This window comes from Boleophthalmus pectinirostris, unplaced genomic scaffold (assembly GCF_026225935.1).
Source record: "Boleophthalmus pectinirostris isolate CB_2022bp ecotype Guang Dong unplaced genomic scaffold, ASM2622593v1 HiC_scaffold_18, whole genome shotgun sequence".
Classification (NCBI taxonomy): Eukaryota; Metazoa; Chordata; class Actinopteri; order Gobiiformes; family Gobiidae; genus Boleophthalmus; species Boleophthalmus pectinirostris.
The window spans coordinates 44,496,087-44,511,759 of record NW_026571133.1 but is presented as its reverse complement, the minus strand read 5'-3'; the positions used below and the strand labels follow the sequence as shown (position 1 = coordinate 44,511,759).

At 43.0% G+C, this 15,673-nt stretch overlaps 1 pseudogene; it reads right to left on the bottom strand.

Moving 5' to 3' along the window:
- Positions 1 to 13,207, bottom strand: part of LOC129408959 (transmembrane channel-like protein 2-A) — a 17,978-nt pseudogene extending 4,771 nt beyond the window's left edge.
- Positions 13,208 to 15,673: the final 2,466 nt, after the last annotated feature.

Here is a 15,673-nt window from a genome sequence, read left to right as displayed (position 1 = left end):
CTGAGAAAAAGATCGTGTATATCGAGTCACGTTGTGTGTGCATATACGAGCACATTTGATTAAAGCTGACGTGAAGTAAAAAGCGTTTCTAAATTATTTAAAAGTGAATATCTTTGCCATTCTTGGGTCTATCAATGTAAAATAAAAAGTGACTGAATGATAAAGATGTTAGAATATTTTAGCTGTAAGTCCCTGTGGAGCTGTTTTCAGACCAAAATAAATGATGACACAGCGTGTACGGAGGGACACGTGCATATCGACACGCGTATCGACAAAACACGTTTAACGAATCGTGACACCAGTATCGAAGGATTCCATATTATATCAAATATCGTTGCATCCCTAATAGACACACACATGTACACACACACACACACACATGTACACACACACGTGCGTCTGTGTTTACATGGTTTATGGGTTTGTAGTGAACTGGTACTGGTCCTGAGGAATAGTCGGCAAAAAGTGCATTTAAAACAATACAGAATCTCCTGAATCTAAAGAAAGTAAGATTTGTATTTTATCTTTATTTGGGTCATTTACAAACTGGCCCCAGGTGTGATTTTGTCATTTCTGTGTCTGCTCCTTTCTCTCTACAAACTCACATCAGTGCATCCTCTACTCCCCTGGCCAAAGCTCAGAGGATGTGGATTGTTGTTTAAAACGATCAGATTCAGGTTTCAGCAGTTTCCTTGATACACTTGTGTATTAAAGTGTGATCTAAAAGCACACAAGGACTTCCAAAAGCCTGCGCTCATGAAACAGCAGCAGATCATCAGCTGAGGACAAGTTTCATGTTTCTCTCCCCTTGTTCTGAAGCAGCTCCAGCTCTGTGTGAGACCAGTGTGTAATGGGCCGATTAGTGGTCACACTCCAACGGACTCCAAAACGTGAGCGGCTTTCACACAGGCGCATCAGGTGACAGGGGGACAGGCGCTGGCAGGTAACGGCACGTGAACATAGAACACCGCAGCCACAGCCGAGCAACCGGACACGGACACATGAGCCAGGACAGAAGATGGAGACAGGGAGGGGACAGGGGAAGGAGGGGACAGGGCAGACAGGTGAGGAGGGAGGGGACAGGTGAGGTGTGAGAGGAAGACACGTAAGGGAGGAGACAGGTGAGGAGTGAGGGGCAAAGAGGTGATGGAAGGGACAGGTGAGGAAGAGGGAAGTATGTAAGGGAGGGGACAGGTGAGGTGGAGGAGCAGACAGGTGAGGGAGGGGACTGACAGGTGAGGAGGAGGGAGGGGCAAACACAGAGAAGGCGGGGCTCACCAGATCATGCCCTGGTTGAAGACGAGCCCCAGCACATTTCCGCTGATGTCAAACTCTCCATACGATGGCTGAAACAGAATACAACACTGTAGTGACTCCTCCCCTGTACTCAGCCAATCACAACCTGCGACCTTTGCCTCTCAACCAATCACTTCTCAGGACTTTCATATCGTAAACCCGCCCACTCTCCCTGCCTTATTTCTGCTTCCCTAAACACATTTAGATCATCACGTTCACTTTGAACAATTTCAACATGCGAGATTTCAGTTTTGAGTCCACCTCTCTTTGCTCTTCCCACTAATTCACTCCCCCTTCAGAGCGCTATCATAACACAGTCAGATGCAATGAGACTACTGCACATCACATCAAGCTTGTGAAGTGATATTGTTGTATTCTTTTTTATTGTACTTATATGGTTGCCGTGTGAGAACAGAGGTGATGTAGGCTTGAGGTCTGAGTCTTGGATAGGATCATACGGCTAAACATAAAGGAGGGGTTCAACTAGGACCTGAGAGAGATCGCTAAATTACTCAAACATACATGGATGTTTTTGGTGAGTAAACAACTTTATAACATGAAAGCTCAAAACAGATGATTCTGCATCATAGCCGCTCTTTAAGCCTAATTTCAACTGTCCCCATCCTTCAGTGTTCCACCAGAGCCTTTTTGTTCCTATTTACCTGCGTTACTTAAAAAAGGCTAAGATGTCCACAGGTAGTTCAGAAAAGCTTGAATAATGTAGTCAGTAAGTTTCATCAGGTCTGAAACCTGCGTGAAGTTGGCCCCCATCAAACACAAACGTACACAAAAACTATGTCAATGGTTTGTGCTTCGTTTGTGCTGCAGAAAGGTTTGTTTGTGCTGCTTTAGTGTTGGAGATATTAACAACTCTTTTATAGATCAAACTGGGGTCAGACACCTCCCAGGAAGCTTCAAAATGCTCTAAACAGCCCAAAATGGTGTCACTTGTTTGTGTTTTGTTTGTACTGTTTTTTGCTGCAAAAAGATTTGTTTGTGCAATAATCGTTCTTAAGATATTAGCAATTTTATTTTGAGCCGATGACTTCATCCAGCCCCTCAAAAAGTTAAATAGCCTCAAAACAGGCAGAAATTTATATGAAATGTTTATATTTCATTAGTTTATTACTTCTGCAAAAATTATATGATGTAATTTCTGTGGAAAAGTCTGGATCAGTCTTTAGTAACTTGCTTTGGATTCATGTTTTATAAAATAATACAGACTTTTCCACAGCTTAAGATCATTTAGAGCATTATGAAGCTTCTTGGGGGCTGCTGACCCTTTAAAGGAATTATTAATATCTCCCAAACTAAAGCAGCACAAACAAAACGTGCAGATTTGCGTTTGAAGGGGGACAACTTCTCGGAGGTTGCACTGAACTGACTGATACGAGCAGAGTGCACGTGAGTGTGAGTGTGCACGTACAAAGCCGGCCTCCAGGTCCCAGCACCAGCAGTAGTTGAGGAAGCGCACGATGACGGCACGAGCGAAGTCTCCGATCAGGATGGTCAGGTAGGTCACCTGGATGTCCGAGACGGTCAGCTTCACAAACTCCTGAAACAGAAGCAGGTGGAGTCCTGTGTGAGACCAGACCAGGACTCACCAGGACTCACCAGGACTCACCAGGACTCACCAGGACTCACAATGTAAAAGACTCATCCTTATACCATACTCCTGACCACCTCCACCCACAAGCACTGGAGCCTGGTGTGAGAGCTCAGAGAGACCAGACCAGGACTCACCAGGACTCACCAGGACTCACCAGGACTCACATTGTCATAGATGAATCCTTGTACCATGTAGTGATGTACATGTAGTGATCCTGGCTGACACAGTGGGTACATGATCTACTTGGTCTTGCACAAAACTCGAATCATCAGAGAACACAATCAGTGAATGTGAATGGTGTGTGTTTACAGCACGAGAGAAATATGAACGTGAGAAACACCTGGTGAGGTCATGACTCAGCTGCTGATCAGTGGATGTTTCAGAAACTCTTGTATTTGGAAGATAAAGTACATTTCACAGTAACTCTCTCAATCTTTAACATTTCCTCTTTCATTTTAGTCTTCGCCGCTCTGCTTTGTCTTTCTGAGCATCATTTTCCAGGTGTGAAAAATCAGATGTAATGTTTCTGTGACATAAGAATAATGAGAGAACTCCATGAATCAGATCATGAGCAGATCTCCGCTGTGCATCTAAACACAGACACTAAACGTGAAATGATCCATGACAGAAGAGTTTGCTCACAATGCCGACCGCAGTCTCCCAGCACGGGCCCCTGATGACATCAGCGGGGTCCATGGGAGGGGGCGTGGCCTCAGAGTCGTTCATCAGGCGGGAGAAGTTGGCGTAGTACTCCTTCATGGCCCAGATGGACTGGTTCTTTATGGACTGCTCCTCCTCCAGCTGAGCACAGGGAGAGAGAGACAAGGATACAAGGGACATGCAGGAGATTAGGAGAAAGACAGCAGAAGAGCTCCTCTGTGTTTTTAAAGTCCACACACCTACAAACGACTCAATATGATCATCACAGTGTTAAAACAGCCTTCTTCTTTTTCATTTGTACCAAAATGAGTATGTGATGTTTAAGAAAATACAATTGTAGAACTAAGTACAGAGCAGTAGGCGTCTGCTGGTGGAGGTGAGTCAGCAAAGCGGAGTTTTAAATATAAGTGATTAAAGATTCAAATATGTACAAATCACTCCAAATACAACTTTCAGTGTGTAAGTATATGTGTGTAAGTGTATGTTTCCAGGTGTAGAATCTGAAGATGAGAGATTATCATTTGTTTTAGAAAGAGTATATCTCTGTACACATATAACAGTCCTCACTGAAGACTCTGGTCTGGTCTGTACCTTGGTGTTGACCTCATCGAACAGAGCGAACAGGAAGGTGTAGAGGTTTCCCAGGAACAGAGCGAAGATGCGCCCGAGCTGCCACTTGAGGGCAATCCTGGGGTGGTAGTCCTCCAGCTCTGCAATGGTCTCAAACAGAGGAGGACACACCAGGCCCAGCAGAGACATGATCAGCTCCAACTGAAACACACACCAAAAATACATGTGTCATGTGTCAGAGACATGATCAGCTCAGCACATTTGGTCATCATCTAGCCTCATATTTATTTAATACATTTGTTTTTGTGTTTTTATCTAGAATTTGCTATTCAAGTGGCTGGGTACAAATACAAGCAACAGCTGTAGCTAAATTGTACATTGGATTGTATAATAGTTTGAAGTGGTAATAAAGGCACTATTAGTACTGGTAATATCATACTGCACTAGTCCACTTACTGTGGTAGTAAGAGGTTGGCCATAGTATCTGTAGTAATAACTGTATAAGTACTAGTAGTAGCAGTAATAGTACTAGTAGCACTGTAGTAATTGGATACAATGGTAGGACTAGTAGAATTACAAGTTTGCGTGTACTGATGTGTTAGTAAGTAGTAGAGGGAGTATTCAAAAGTTCATTCTTCATATACCAGCTGAGGTTGTCTCTGTTGGTGAAAGCTTAACCAGGTAGTAGTGGCTGTAATAGTTGTAGTAGTAGTAGTAGTAATAGTAGTAGTAGTAGTAGTAGTAGTAGTAGTAGTAGTAGTAGTAGTAGTAGTATACATACCTCATTCTTCTCGTACCAGCTGAGATCGTCCCTGTTGGCGAACTCTTGCGAGCGTTTGACCACAAAGTAGATGAGGTAGCCGCTGCCGCCCAGACTGCAGGTGATCAGGAAGTTTGCAAGCACCCGCAGGAAGCGCCGCAGGTGGATGTTCTCATCCTTCTGGTTCTCCTGCTCATCCACGATGGACTCCTGAAGTCACACACAGTCAGCGCACAAGCACCTACAACTTCTACACGATCTACATGATCTACACGATCTATCTACACTACAACATCTACAACATCTATCTACAACATCTACAGCATCTACAACATCTACAACATCTACAACATCTACAACATCTACACAACATCTACAACATCTACAGCATCTACAACATCTACAACATCTACAACATCTACAACATCTACAACATCTACAGCATCTACAACATCTACAGCATCTACAACATCTACAACATCTACAGCATCTACAACATCTACAGGATCTACAACATCTACAACATCTACAACATCTACAACATCTACAACATCTACAGCATCTACAACATCTACAGCATCTACAACATCTACAACATCTACAACATCTACAACATCTACAACATCTACAACATCTACAACATCTACAGCATCTACAGCATCTACAACATCTACAGCATCTACAACATCTACAACATCTACAACATCTACAACATCTACAACATCTACAACATCTACAGCATCTACAGCATCTACAACATCTACAACATCTACAGGATCTACAACATCTACAACATCTACAACATCTACAACATCTACAGCATCTACAACATCTACAACATCTACAACATCTACAACATCTACAACATCTACAACATCTACAACATCTACAACATCTACAGGCATCTACACACATCTACAACATCTACAACATCTACAACATCTACAACATCTACAACATCTACAACATCTACAGCATCTACAGCATCTACAGGATCTACAACATCTACAACATCTACAACATCTACAGCATCTACAGGATCTACAACATCTACACAGATCTACAGGATCTACAACATCTACAACATCTACAACATCTACAACATCTACAGCATCTACAGCATCTACAACATCTACAGGATCTACAACATCTACAACATCTACAGGATCTACAGGATCTACAACATCTACAACATCTACAGCATCTACAACATCTACAACATCTACAACATCTACAACATCTACAACATCTACAGGATCTACAACATCTACAGCATCTACAGCATCTACAACATCTACAGCATCTACAACATCTACAACATCTACAACATCTACAACATCTACAGCATCTACAACATCTACAGCATCTACAGCATCTACAACATCTACAGGATCTACAACATCTACAACATCTACAGGATCTACAGGATCTACAACATCTACAGGATCTACAACATCTACAACATCTACAGGATCTACAGGATCTACAACATCTACAACATCTACAACATCTACAACATCTACACATCTACACATCTACAGCATCTACAAGCATCTACAACATCTACAACATCTACAAGCATCTACAACATCTACAACATCTACAACATCTACAACATCTACAGCATCTACAACATCTACAGGATCTACAACATCTACAACATCTACAGGATCTACAGGATCTACAACATCTACAACATCTACAACATCTACAACATCTACACATCTACAACATCTACAGCATCTACAGCATCTACAACATCTACAACATCTACAGCATCTACAACATCTACAACATCTACAACATCTACAACATCTACAGCATCTACAGCATCTACAACATCTACAGGATCTACAACATCTACAACATCTACAACATCTACAACATCTACAACATCTACAACATCTACAGCATCTACAACATCTACAACATCTACAACATCTACAACATCTACAGCATCTACAGCATCTACAACATCTACAACATCTACAACATCTACAACATCTACAACATCTACAACATCTACAACATCTACAACATCTACAACATCTACAACATCTACAACATCTACAGCATCTACAACATCTACAACATCTACACATCTACAACATCTACAACATCTACAACATCTACAGCATCTACAACATCTACAACATCTACAGCATCTACAACATCTACAACATCTACAGCATCTACAACATCTACAACATCTACAGCATCTACAGCATCTACAACATCTACAGCATCTACAACATCTACAGCATCTACAACATCTACAACATCTACAGCATCTACAACATCTACAACATCTACAGCATCTACAACATCTACAACATCTACAGGATCTACAACATCTACAACATCTACAGGATCTACAGCATCTACAACATCTACAACATCTACAACATCTACAACATCTACAACATCTACAACATCTACAGGATCTACAGCATCTACAACATCTACAACATCTACAACATCTACAACATCTACAGGATCTACAGCATCTACAGTATCAACAGCACCTACAGTATCTACAGTCTAACCATTTACAGTCTAGTTATCTATTACATAACCATCTACAACAGTGGTAGTGTCAGAATACTAGATGTTTACAGTGACGTCAAAGCTCTGCTCTGGTCTCTGAAATGAGTGAAAAGTGGTCTTCAGGGTCCCACAGCCACAGGCCAGCTCACCTTGAAGCTGGTGGTGATGGAGGCGTACTTGTTGTCGGCGGTCTCTGCGTTCCCGATCAGATAATCCCAGCTGGTGAACATCTTCCAGGCAAACGTGAACTCTCCCTCCTCCCCATCGCCCCCGCCCACGTCTGCGTTCTTAGCCATCCTAAACAGACCACAAGCCCATCTTTAACTCAGCTTTATGTTCAAAGGAATCAAGCAAAAAAAAGGATGTCAACAGGTAAACAGACATACCAATGAATAGTATTTTCCCCAAATTACACAAATTGTGTAGGGTCAGTATTTCATTATTTTCTCCATCTCATCTTTTCACAATGATAAATATATTTCATCCTGCATCTTGGTCTAATCTTCTGTGAGTGTGAGAGTGGACTCGTGTTTCTGTATCTAAGACTCTTCTGTGAGTGTGGATGGGAGAGTGGACTCACGTTCGGATGACCACCATGAGGCTGTATCCGAAGGTACCGATGCCCACCATGAGGTAGGACAGAGGCAGCCTGAACTTGAGCAGTCCTATGGTCCTCTGGCTGTTGTAGTATCCGTAAAAGAGCACAGAGTACTTACAGTAGCCCTGGAACAAAGGACAAACACACTGTTATCTTCAGTGGGAGGATAATTATGCAGCATGTGTTCCTACTGGTGTAAAAAGGTACTACAATCACAACCAGAGCCTGAACCTGCAGATAGAGAAGACATACAGGGTTTTCTCATTCTCAGTATATGGACAGGCCTCATGTGAAAGCTCAGAACCACCTGAATTCACTCACTGAGGTGCAGAAGCCTCACTAGCACTGACTCATGACTGGTGCAGGTGCTGGGGTTTAGGGACTGACCATTCAGATCAGAAAGAGGCATAAGTCCTTTTAGGTTTATTTCCAGCTGGATCTGGCAAACAAAACGGTGGAGCTTATTTTGACACACAAAAACAGTATTTTTTGTAAGAACATATCAACCTTTAAGTTAAAGCAACATTTACTTTGCTCATCTCTTATCTAGAGTCAAAATCTTCATACTTTAAAAGAAAAGAATGTAATGATTTATTTTACCAGTAATAAGATGCACGAGGAGGGTTTTGATCACACTGGTGAAAAAAAGTGTAAATGTGGCAGGTTTACAACAATTTGATGAGCCATTGAGATGCTTAATGCCAAGCTCCATTTTATAATGACTGTGAGTAAGTGTGTCTCACGTTGAAGTCCATGAGCACGGAGTAGTCCTGAGCCGTGTCCTGCTCGTCGCGGGGAACAGTTTTCCTGGGGATAGATCCGTACGGCAGACCCATCAGAACCTACAGGTCAGAGAAAACATGTGAGACTGCTCCACAGCGAGGCGTGTATGTGCTGGTGTATGTGTGACCTCTGACCTCTGGGATGACCACCAGGCCAAAGGTGAACCCGAACAGCACCAGGTTCATGCCGTACATCCAGCGCAGGAAGATGAAGTAGGACGCCACGGACGAACCAAAGTGACCTGAGCACGAGACAGAGAACACAAGACACTTGATCACACGTTTAATCCACATGTGCTTTCACACACAGGCTCGTTTCACACACATTCACACACAGGCTCGTTCACACACAGGCTCGTTTCACACACAGGCTCGTTTCACACACACACACACAGGCTCGTTTCACACACAGGCTCGTTTCACACACAGGCTCGCTTTTCACACACAGGCTCGTTTCACACACAGGTTTCACACACAGGCTCGTTTCACACACAGGCTCGTTTCACACACAGGCTCGTTTCACCCAATAAGATAAAAGAAAGAAAAGGAACAGTCAGTCATCATGTGTTTGATCAGGGAAAAGACTATATCAAGTTATTGATCAAGTAGAGTATCTGTAGACAGTGTTGAGAAGTAACTAAATACATGTACAGAATGACATTCAGTATACTCATTTCATGTGGTATCATTCAGAATACTGCTACTTTTCTAAAATCAGAAGAATATATTGTAGTATTTTATCACTCAATTTAGGTTTCAAACTGCAAACTTCAAACTGTGATGGATCCATGTCTGATTTTTTTTCTTCTTGAATTAGTGATGATGACTTTTAAATGGAGTTGCACTATAATATAATACAGCTCACTGTGAGAGTATTCACAACACAGTGCTTTGAAAATAAAGAAATAAAGAAAAACACATGCAGGCGCTCAGTATTCTGTAACTAAAAATGTTGAGTCCAAGTTGGGGCATAGGTTGAGTATAAGCTGGAGCTTACTGACTTTCCACCTCCTTGATGCGGCTCTCCCAGGGAATACAGGACGTCCGGAAGTTCTCAAAGTCTCGCTGGAACTTGATCCATTTCTGTACAGAAAAGCACATGTTCAGAAGGCCTGAGGAGCAGGAGGACCTTCTCACATCCTGGACCTGTCCTAAGATTCTTCAGAAGCCCTGAGGAGCAGGGGGGAGGGGCCTCTCACAGCCTGAGGGGAGGCTGAGGCTTTTCACATTTATTCTTTAGAGATGGTCTGACGTGGACTTTTTCCTCGGTCAATACAATATTTGATATTTGGCTGTCGTTATCAATAACCAATATTTCCCGTATATCTATATAGACATTTAAAATCTACCAGCTCACAAACACAAAAGAGAGAGTTTGTTTAAAAAGCCTCTTAAATCAGTATTGATGTTAACACTGATCATGTTTCCTCAGCACAAATACAGATTTGAAGACCAAAAGCACTGGTCCAAAGTTGTACTTGTGAACTTGCATAATTACCTCCGCCAAGGAGGTTATGTTTTTGCCAGCGTTTGTTTGTTTGTTCGTTTGTTTGTTTGTTTGTTTGTTTGTTTGTCTGTTAGCAACATAACTCAAAATTTATGGACCAATTTTGATGAAATTTTCAGGATTTGTTGGAAATGTGAAAAGGAAGAACTGATTTCATTTTGGGGGTGATCCAGAAGAAATCCTGGATTCTGGATCACTTTGAAATTTTAGTTAACATTGTGGTAAATGGGGCCAAAAATTTAGTTTCTCAATATCTCGGTTAATTATTGACCAAACCCCATGAAATTTGACTCAGGGATGGACAATGGGATCCTCTTTCATATTCCAAATTGAAAGATACGAGACAAATATTTATGGAAAACACAATTAATATGAGGGGGACTGTAGTCCTTGGCGGAGTCTGCGCTCTCTGACTGCTTTTCTAGTTGAGTACTGGTATTCGTTTGTACTTGTATACTTGTGTACTTGTGTACTTGTATACTTGCATACTTGTATACTTGTGTACTTGTATACTTGTATACTTGTGTACTTGTATACTTGTGTACTTGTGTCCTTGTGTACTTGTGTACTTGTATACTTGTGTACTTGTGTACTTGTGTCCTTGTGTACTTGTATACTTGTGTACTTGTGTACTTGTGTACTTGTGTACTTGTATACTTGTGTACTTGTGTACTTGTGTACTTGTGTACTTGTGTCCTGTCTATGAAAGTAAAAAGTCTTGGATTGTGCAGACCTTGGTCATCATGACTTTGTAGGCGTACCACTTCCGGCCTTTGCCTTTTCCCAGAGCTCCTTCAAACTTGTCCACGAACGCCTGAGCCTCCCTGTGGAGACAAAATACTGGAGCAGGTGATGGGCAGGTGTGGGTGTGATGGGCAGGTGTGGGTGTGATGGGCAGGTGTGGGCAGGTGTGGGCAGGTGTGGGCAGATATGGGCAGATGTGGGCATGTCTCTGTGACAGGGGCGGGTATATGGGATGACTGTGTCTTTCTAATTGGCTCTTACTGGAGGTGAGATGCTCTCTGATTGGCTCTTACTGGAGGTGAGATGCTCTCTGATTGGCTCTTACTGGAGGTGAGATGCTCTCTGATTGGCTCTTACTGGAGGTGAGATGCTCTCTGATTGGCTCTTACTGGATTGAGATGCTCTCTGATTGGCTCTACTTGAGGTGTGTGAGCCTGCGGTGCATCCTCCACGGTTTGTTTCGGATGTTGGCGATGAGCTTCTTCTTCTCCTCCACCTCCTCCATGAGCCGGGCCATCTCTCCCTCGGACATGGAGTCCTCTTCTTCTGAGTTGGAGTTGGAGTCTGAGGAGCTGCAGCAGAGAAAAGGTGACACAAGTTTCCATGTGGTCATATGACGTGGTCTTTACAGTGTTACCTGTCTCCTTTCTTCTTTTTCTTCTTCTTGTCTTCATCCTTGCCTTTGTCCTTGCCTTTGTCCTTCCCTTTGTCCTTCCCTTTGTCCTTGTCTTTTCCTTTGGCGTCTCCCTTCTTCCCTTTAGGTTCCTCCTCTTTGGCTCCCTTCTTTCCTCCCCTCCTTCCTCTCTTGGTGTCCTCTTCACTGTCCTCGCTCTCCTGTCCTTTTTGTCCTTTCTTCTTGTTGCCGTTGGCTCCTCGTTTTCTCCTGGGGTTCTGCTCTTCTTCACTGTCCTCATCTTCATCTTGTTTCTTGGTGGCTTTTTTCCTGTTGCCTCCTCGACGCCCTCTAGGAGCCTCCTCTTCCTCTTCGTCCTCCTCTTCGTCGCTGGCGGGCTTTTTGGCTCGTCCCCGCCCCTTCGGCGCTCCTCGCCCTCCGGCCTGACGTCTGTTTCCCCTCCGTGGACCCCCGCCATCTGCAAAGCAACAGACACGCTTCAGGGAATTTCCCCACTATTGATAGATGGATAAGAGTAATACCATACTGTGAAACAAAGCAATCACATCTCCATGGAGACATGCAGGTGGTGTGCCCTCCACCAGAAAAGTGCCAAAGTAGAGCTTTAAGAGTGTGTGAACAGTCGTGTAGTGCAGCATCGAGAGGACGCTTCCATCACACCTATGAAGTACATCACCTACATGCTGACGCACTTTGAAGGACCCATTAGAATCTGTAGTGGAGCAGTGAAAAAATGCTCCACCTGGGCTTTTTTCCCTCCTCTCCTGTCATGGATTATTGTATCGGTGCCCCCTACTGGCAAAAAAGAAGAGTATTCAAATAATAAAAAGAAGCATTAGCAGCATGGCCATTGAGACTGTGATGGAAGCAGAGCCATGCTTCAGTCTGAGAGCTCAGTAAGTCAGAGTAAATGTGAAGAAGATCGATGCCTGAGATTTCTAAGTGTGAGTTTTGGTGACTCAGTGAAAAGCCCAAGTGGACTTCAGTTCAGATTCTTAAAGTTGGTTTATAGTCCTGCCCCGAGCTCTGCTCAGCTGAGAGCTGACGTCCTGATGGACACCTGAACCATACCATCATATGATTAAAATTCATTATTTGTTTTTTGCTTTGCTGTGACAAGAAACAAACTCATTAGTCTCATATGCAGACATTTCTGTGCCAGACATTAGCTGGTCTGATATTGAAGACTGAAGCAGTTCCTGGTGGGTTTGTTCTTTAGTGTCTTTTTCACGTTTTGTTTTGTTTTTTTCCTCGTGTGGTCAAGGCTCTGCCTGTTTTGCCTGTGTGTGAGTTGCTGCACGACAGACAAGTGTTGCACATATTACATCATGTTTGTGCTCTGGGTCTATTTTGTCCTTGAGGTGCATTAATAACCGTCACAGCTTTGTGTTTGTGATGCTATGACCTAAGAGAACCTGAGATTTGAGACGACATGTCTACTCACCATCACTGTCACTCAGTTCTCCGTCCATCTCGATCCCCACTGTGGACAAAACACAAGACAATGAGACGCTGCAGAAGACACAAGAAAAGCTGAAGTGCACAATCCACAAGACTTTAGCTCCTCCTCCTCTTGTAAGTGTTTCAGATAAACTCCCCCCTCCTGCCATTTCAGCGACAATTCATTTTCAGTCCATCTTCACAACCACAGCAGAAGAACCATCAGCCTCCTTGGTCTGTTCTTTTCCTCCTCTTTTCTCTTTCCTCCTTTCATCACATGTGTGTTTCCAGCTGCTGGAGTCAGACCAGTGTTCTGGAACATTCTGTGCTCTGAGAGCAGCAGCAGGACGTTTCTGTGTGGAGTTTGCATGTTCTCCTCTGTATCTGGGCTTTCTACACTTTGGTTTCTCCCCTCAACTCTAAATGAGCACAAAAAGGTGGGTGACTCTATCACATGCTTCAATAACCAAGTGTGGCTTATTACAAAATACTAAAAGCTGCTCTTGTCACTCAGGGACTCGCCAAACGTACTTGTATAACAGATTACTACATGAAGCTTAACTCTCTGTAAGATTTTCATTTTAAATTCCAGCTGTGTTCAGCTGTGTTCAGAGAGTCGACAAGTTCAAATCAAACTGAACTTTTACTGATAACAATAGCAGATTTATTCTTAATTACAAAAACACTGGACATGATGGACAAGTGGTTTATGTTAGAATTTGATGTTTTGGTTTTTAAGATGATTATCCAATCAGAAAGTAGAATGAGCCTCACATGACCCTCTGATTTGGATTTGGGTTCTGGACATTTGAGATGCTACAGGCTTTTACACCAAAAGTGTCAGCAAATGTGGCAGAAGATCTTCCAGAGAAACACTGAGGCAATGGACCATTTCATCACCGACTAAAACACCAGAGCAGAAGAAGAGTGAGGCCTTTCCTGTTGTGTTCACCTGGCGCCCCCTGGAGGCTGCTGTGATGCTGCAGGACACAGAGGAGACACTTTTGTCTCTTCCACAGGATCTGCTGACCCTCCCTGACCAGTCCTCCTGTTAACCACACTGAGACCTTTGACTGACACACAAAGGACACTGAGACGCACAGTGGGAATGTTGCAGCGACATCAACATCAACAGTTTGCTGCAATAAAACTTGAATTTCAATAAAGTCTCTCTCCTTCTCACCCTCTCTCCCTGTGAGTGGTGTTCTAGAAGTGTGCTGGAGGTGTGGGGTTTCACTCTGTGTTAAAGATTCATGCAGACACTGGGACAGGCCATTAGTTTACTTAGAAAATCTACCGCAGATAATTGCTCCAGTGAGTCTGCAGTTTGAAGGGTCACGGCAGTGAGCTAAAAGTACCTGAACCTGATTTACCTCGTAAATGGTATCTACCTCATTTTGTTTTGGCGCTGGGGCCTGGGGCAGTTGGATGGTTATTGTGAAGGTTCTGGGCTGAAAAGTTCAGAAACCCTCTGGTATTGGCCTCTACATAAATGCTCTAAAATGAATGGAATCACTCAATTCATATTTTGTCACATTTTAAGCCTGTAAAAATGTAATTCATATGACACATAATAATACATATGTTGTTCTTATTTATTAATTTTTTTTTTAGAAGTTTTAATTTTTATTTCTTCAGTCTGAGGTTCAGCGTGCACACAATATAATCTGCTTATGATGCGTGTCAGACAGTTAGAGCACATGATCATCATGTTTAAAGTGAATATTTCTTATTATATGGACTTCAAATAAAGTGAAGGGTGTAGAGTGTGAGCTCTGGCTCTGGAAACACCAGGAGCTCATGGGACAAAACATGACGAGCACACATCTGCAACTACACCCTCCTCCTTCTGTTAGACTCCACTGAGACCTCTGACCTTCTGAGGACACTAGAATAAGGGCCGCACAATCACTACAAACAAAACATGTAACATTAGACGAGATTAGAAACACTTTATTATCCTAAATAAAATTCATTCATTTTAATGAATGAATGATTAATAATGTGACTGGGCCTCAGGATTCTTTGTACAGAAAAAGTCAGGCCCGAGGTGAACATGTGTCTATATTATAACCTTGATATAATATAGACAGATTATTCATGTGCAAAAACACCTGTATGGGCCCAGTCTGGTGACAGGAGCACCTCTGCATTTTGAAAGAAGAAAATGTAAATAAGACACGTCTGACCTTCCTCCATAGCAGCGGCGTTCTGTTGGCGGGGCATCTGGACGTCTCTGCCGATGCAGTGGGCACAGACTGAGGACGTCTGCTCCTGCCCGCGCACTCAGGTGTCCAGACGGTCACCATGACGACGCACCATGTGATCTCAGGTGAGTGTGATCAGGCAGATCATATTTTATACAGTGAGTCCAGAGCGCGCTCAGAGGAGAGCTGCTGTCCACAGGAGACAGGCCTACAATAAAAGTCCATCATTCAGAAGGAAAAGTCTCACAGAGACAGTACAGCTAAAGCAGCAGAGCTCTGGGACAGCTCATGTTACACAGTGGAGCTTTAAACCCAGAGT